Genomic DNA, 6,834 nt, shown 5'->3' with positions numbered 1-6,834 from the left:
GCTTTCTTTCTCTTCAGTCAAGTCAGGAGCATGCCCCAGGTCTGACTGGGCCACAGATCTAACATGTTCTCTCCCAGAGAAAAACGAGTGCGATGATGACTATGACTGCCAAGGACTTTACAAGTGCTGCTGCGTGTTTGTCTTCCACCAAAAGAAGGCAAAAGTCACATTTTTAATGAAAATAACATGAATCTGAAGACCTGTTTTGTGGTTGAGGGTTTATTTTGACATGCTGTTAAATATTTTACTTCTACGTTAGCAAAGTGGTGTTATATAGTAACACCACCGTAAATAAAGTAACAGTTATATAAAGGCAAAATAAGTCAAATCTATTGTTTAAAAAGCTGCTTCACCTTTTTTGCTTCTGACTTTGGGAACACTTAATATAAACCTTCTCCTGAGACGTATTTATACCCAAACCATTTATATTTTGAAGTGGATCCTTTCTTTTGGAACCTCGGGTATGATGTGCTCCACCCCTTTGTGTCACTTAGGACAGTTGTCTAACTTGTTTTGTTTTTTTACTGAGATCTATAAACACATCGTGACAATCATCCAGGTTACTGGAACTGAATGTATGATTCTTGCAATACTTTCAGGTATGCTGATTTTGTTAAGAACAGCAGGAGGATTCTGAACAATAGGCAGCTCTTCTGGAACTGATGAGTTGGGTCGATTTAACATAAAAAAGTATGTTTGAGCATACTTGAAATTTTAGGGTGAACATGAATATTTGAATTCTTCATAATGTGTGAAAAAGTGGAATCATGTTTTAATGTGAGCTCAAGAAGGTCCAATATGTTTGTTTGCTGGAGGGGTGAATTAAATTAAATGTATTTGGGAGGTTTTCTCAGATCTCCGGTAAAAGGAGATGTTGATGGAGGGCTGATTATGATTATATCATTGTTATTATATCGATTGTACTTTTCAAAGCCATAATTCCATGGCTGTGATTCAACTGATCTTTTCTTGAAAAAGACTGGAATGTTCATTGTTGCAAAGGTATTTCTTGTTTGACCTGGTTTGATGTACAGGTTTTTCAAGTTGCTGAACTCAACTTTGATTGTGTTGGAATTTAATTAGAACTTTTAATTGAAACTTGTTCTGTGTTTTCCCCACCAAAATCCACCAATGGCACTCCTTTGGAGTGACATGCGTCCGCATACTCATCCAGTGGTAATTAAGTGGTACAATAGGGTGGGCAGAGCAAGTCTGACTTCCTCCTCTGCTTACAGTACATATACACCAAGAAGTTTGTGCAGTTTGTGTTGTGTTCTCTGTGCAGGAAGAGCAGATATGGAGGGACGCCTGGCTTCAGTCTGTGCATTGATCTTGATTCTGGGTGCAATTGAGCACTCAGATTCTGTCTCAGAAACGACAGGTTTGTTTTTACTTACAACTATTAGACATGTAATCTGACCGAATGATAAGAATTCCTCTTTCAAATTGAATGACCTTAATAACATCTTCAGTTTACCAGCAGTTTTCATTTCATAGCTTTTCTTCTTGTTTCACTTTTTCCAGAAGTATGTTTATATAGGACTCTGGTTCAATCATATTTCAAGCATTGTCAGGATGGAAGAAATCTGCCTTTGGGCCTTCAGAATCAACAGTGCAGGCACCTGTGGCTTAAACTCATGTGGTGACAGTATACATCAAGAGTAGTCAGAACAGTCAGTCAATTAGAGCTTATGCCAGAAACAAGACAGGGCAGGCTCAACTTTCAGCACTGGGCTTCATAGCGACAGAAAAGATCTGATGGTTTGAACTCAAACAACTTTTATTACATAGTGATGGAACTGTTTATGAGGAAAGGTAACGGGTGGATTGTCTAGACAAATGATCACTGCTTTATGACAGTAAAATTCATTTTATTGATAAGTTTTTTCTATCTTATTTCATTGATAGTAATGCTTTTGGTAAATATATATGAGGTGTAGTTGTGGCTGTATAATAGGACATTTGTTCAATTGTATTTCTTGCTTATCGTGTGTGTGTGTGTGTGTGTTCCTTTTGGCAGGTCTTGATTTGTCAGGCAATCGAGGAGTGTGCCCTGCCATGCTCTCCGGATTAGTGTGTAGTGGACAACAAGGGTGCAGTGATGACAGCATTTGCCATAATCGTCAAAAATGTTGTTCAACTAATTGTGGAGATGTCTGCATACGACCAGGTGAGATGTGAATGAAATAAAAAAATTTCAAATAATCACTTAAGGTGAGACCTTTCTCAAAGTACACAATTATTTTTGAAAGAGAAAACAGTTTATTAACTAAGGTATTTGAATGCATGATGATAATGCACAAAGTGAATGTGTTGAAGTGAGAGTAGAAATGGGCTCTTTGAGGTGGGTGAAAAATGTATTCCAACAGACAAAACCAGACAGTGGCGGCTTCGTGCTATTCCGGTTGTGATTCAAGAATAAAAGCAGAGGCTAGAGATGGAGAGCAATGAGCAAAATTAAAAAAGCAAAAAAGAAAGCCCAGTAAAGATGCTTGACGCATCCGCAAGCTTTTTTTTGTAGTTGCAATACTAAAACCGGAGAAACCACTTTTAATGAGAGACAGACACGCAATTTGCCAAACAATTATTGAATGATTTTGTGGATGAGCTTTACATTTGGTGTTTATGACTTCCAAAGATATTCCTGGCATCTTTCTGTAAAAATGTACAACCAATCATAAATTCCTGGCATTGTCTCATTTAGAATGTGTGATTACATGTTTATGTCTCAGAGATTATGATCATTACATTGATAACTATATGATTGCAACTATAACAAATACAAATAAGGATGATTTATTTTTTATTTTAAATGAATAGTAAAATTTAAAAAAAAGTGTTACTTAGTGTTTTAATGTGTTCTTTGAATTCAATATAAAACTTTACATTTTAGTTTAGTTTTGCTAATGTGTATCTGTGAATGTGAAATTTTACAATTCTAATTATTAAACTATAAATTATGTCTTTATTTTTGTAAGTATAATATGCAATTACACTTTTACAATCAATTTGAACATGATTTTTTCTTTTACATAGTATATAATTCTCTATTCTAGTCCACAATAACAGTATATTGTTTATTTTGCTATGACAAAAGGAATATCTTTTCAATTTCAAAAAATCTGGATAAGTATACATTTGTTATTTATATTTTGTGCAAAATATTAATAGGTGCTTGCTTAATTTGATCAACAATACACAATTTGCATGGCATACTCACTGCCAATCAATGTTGTTAAGATACAATTCCACAAATATTCTCCTCTGGGAATGAAGGCTGTTTTATGCTTGACGTGTCTGAAAGCTCTGCAGTTTCATGCGGCCGAATTACGTGATTTTAGCCACCACGCCCCTATGTACGACATTACCGTGCGCCTCCAAATTTTTCTGACCAGATGGGCGGAGACGGGAAAAAAGGCAGAGTTGAAGAGGAGGAGGCCGCATGTAAAATAAATGGCACACACATTCTCTCATGCCAATTCCACACGCTTAAAGGCCTTGTCAAGTTCCACCTTGGTTGTTGTAGATTCCTCACTTAAAAAGGGACAAGCAGCTTCTACCCAGAGCTCAAACTGGGTTCCACTCAATCACCACAGAGTCATTCTTTCCTTTTCTCCATTATTTATTGGATGTGGGTACAGCCTTCGTTGCAGGTAGAAAACCTTTTAACAGAAATCACAACAAAGAAATCACGTCACTGTACATGTATCCACACAAATGCAACTTATTTCACATTGAAATGCGTTTCTGTTTAGTCATCTAAACTCATAGGTAAACAAAGTACTGGAAATATATCCATCAACACAAGAGTGTTTAGATTAATTAAGTTGAAGTAAAGTACCTATTTTGTAGTGTTTTACTCCAACAAAATGCATTCTCATCGGTCATTAACTGGTATTTTAATCACCACAAATTCTACTTTTAATATATAAGATCATGAAATGTACTCCACTGTAAATTAAAGTACCTGAATTAGCAAATTTGGTTTATTAGTAGAGATTTTAACCACAATTTTAAATGTAACTAAATTAACTACAAAAACACCAATTAATTACTGAAATCAAATCAGCGAGCTCAGCACACATCACAGTGAATCAACACAAAGCAGCAGAGAGTCTTCATTTTTTGCCTTACCTGCTGCCTTCCTGGATATTTGTAGATGCTTTCCTGTCTCTCTGCATAAGCCCACTACCAAGCAGGGCACTGGCTTCTTTGCTGAAAGCTGTTGAAGCTTCAGTCACCTTTCTGATTGATTGATTCTGCCCACCTGGTCAGCTGCTGTGAGTTGCTGTGTGTGCCTCCCTCCAGCCCTGCAGTACAGGCCTTTGCAAGAAGCCCCTCCTTTACCACAATGATGACATAATTGAATAACAAGGCAATTTTGACTTAACAGGCCTGAACATGCTCTGTGCAATGTACGTGTGTGCAGTGACGTCAAAGTTGTCATCCACCCTGTCCTCTGCATCCCCACTGCATTTGAATGCGCGCAGCCCAAAATTTGTGACTGCATGGTCTGTGCGCTGCCAACTGTGCATACGTCAGAGACTACTGACTGCTTGTGTGAGGAGATCCCCCGTCTCCACGTCTGAACAATCACAAGTTAAAAGCAAATAAAGATACCCAGACAACTCAGAACTCCTGAAATGAAAACTAAACTACTTTAGGAAAGGTGGAGAATGCCGGGCAGCAGCAGTGGACAAGTTTTCGGGATTGTTATGTTACATTATGGAACCCGCATGGAAGTGAGCCCAGAGTGGAGCATGGCCACAATCATGTGTGCACCCGCGACCTGTGCAAGCTCTACAGACGAGCCTTGCAGAGAGCATGTGAAGTCCTTAAGTTCCAAACGTCATGCCCGTGCGTCAAGCATACAACTGCTAGGTCACCAAGCAGTTTAAACCTTATAGCAGCTTTAATAGAAAATGGTCCATAAAGGAATGAGCCAGGCCTTAAAAGTAAGGACTGTGTTTGCATCCCTAACTGAAACTGGGAACTGGTTACACATGAGAGGAGCTTGACTGCTGTCCATGTCTGTCTAATGAAGATGTGTGTCCCCATCCTCTGCTGTTCGTATCACCTCAACTGTGTAATATATCATATTTTCTGAAGCTACTACATTTTTGTCAAAGGTTACATCACAAAAACCTTCTGTGGAATAGAAAGTCAAAAGTTACATCATTGTCCAGATTCTTTGAAGAGATGCTGATTTGTTGTTCTTCTTCTTTTTCTTCAGTCAGGGCAGGAAGGTGTCCCCACTCGTCCACCCCGTTGGATTGTTCGAGCCAACAACCGTGTACTCTAAACTTCCAATGCTCTGGAATTGACAAATGTTGTGCCAGTCCATGTGGACCTGTCTGCATTGAAGCACGTGAGATGCGAATGAAATAACATCTTTTCAAATATTCACTGTGAAGTTGTGACTTTTCTCAAAATGCACATGTTTTGAAAGAGAAAATCGTTTCTCAACTAAGGGACGAGAATGCATGATGTTATTGATCCACTAAATGAACTGGCAAGTCAAAAGTTACATCATTGTCCAGATGCTTTTGGCAGATGTTGATTTGTCTTCTTCTTTTTCAGTCAAGACAGGAGCATGTCCCCGCCTGAGCCCCGCAACTCTGACGTGTTCTCAGGAACGAAGTTGCACAAACAACTTCCAATGCCCTGGAATTCAACAATGTTGCAACACTTTCGACTGTGGAAAAGTCTGCCTACGAGCAGGTGAGATGTGAATGACATAACATCTTATCAAATATTCACTGTGAAGTTGAGACAATTTGCACATATTTTTGGAAAGAGAAAAATAGTTTCTCAACGAAGGTACTAGAATACATGATGTTAATTATACACAAAGTGAAAATGTTGAAGCAAGAGTAGAAATGGGCTTGTTGAAGTGGCCGAAAAACATATTTGAACTGATTTTGCAGGTACTTAAAATTAATATATTAGGAGGATAGATCATAATGAATTCATTTTCTTTGAATCATTTTCGACTGGTCAAGAGAATGACAAGCTCTACTTGGCAAAACAGTTGCATGAGTTGTTTGCTTCTTTGACATTACTGTTTGTAAACAACACCTACATTTAGCTTGTGTTGAATAATCTACTGAATTATCTACCAGGCAATGAAATACAGTGATTTTTTTTTTTTATTCCGTTCAATTTCATTTCATTTTAAAATACCAAGTACGAGTAAATCTCAACAATTCCACACGAACAAAGTTAAGCGACGGTGGAAAGAAAAACTACCTATCAGGAATAAACCTGCAGAACCAGAGTCAGAGGTGGCGGGTTTCCACTGTTCTGGTTGAGGTTAATGAACAGAAAGAAAGAAAAGGAATGGATAGAGACAAAGAGGAACAAGCAGACAAAAAGTCACTTGCTGCCAACCATGACGAGGGCAGGAGGCTCAGACTACTAACTTCTAGTGTGTGTGTGTGTGTGTGTGAGTGTGTGTGTGTGTGTGCGTGCGTGCGTGTGTGCGTGCGTGCGTGCGTGCGTGTGCTGGTGTGTGTGTCTATGAGATTGTGTGTCCCCCTCTTCTGCTGTTCGTATCAACTTAACTGTTTAGCTCATTATATTTTGGGACATTTATGTCACAGGTTACTTCACACTAAGGTTCTGTGAAACATTGAGTCAAAAGTTGTCTCATTGTCCAGATGCTTTTGGCAGATGTTGATTTGTCTTCTTCTTCTTCAGTCAAGCGAGGAAAGTGCCCCAGGATGAGGGACCGACCTACAGACTGCTCTGACCAACAAATGTGCAATAATAACTTCCAATGCCCTGGACTTCAGAAATGTTGCAGTACAACATGTGGACGTGTCTGCTTGGATC

The 6,834-nt window shown here is 38.6% G+C and overlaps 1 long non-coding RNA gene across 1 annotated transcript; it reads left to right on the top strand.

Moving 5' to 3' along the window:
• Positions 1-1,270: 1,270 nt before the first annotated feature.
• On the top strand, positions 1,271-6,834 carry LOC308130838. The gene is made up of 5 exons (XR_013936643.1): positions 1,271-1,381; positions 2,021-2,170; positions 5,234-5,368; positions 5,581-5,721; positions 6,700-6,834. It is a non-coding gene; the product is annotated as an uncharacterized lncRNA (long non-coding RNA).

Source organism: Blennius ocellaris (genome assembly GCF_963422515.1).
Source record: "Blennius ocellaris genome assembly, chromosome: 5".
NCBI lineage: Eukaryota > Metazoa > Chordata > Actinopteri > Blenniiformes > Blenniidae > Blennius > Blennius ocellaris.
The sequence above is the reverse complement of the archived record's forward strand: the minus strand, read 5'-3'. Positions and strand labels throughout refer to the sequence as shown.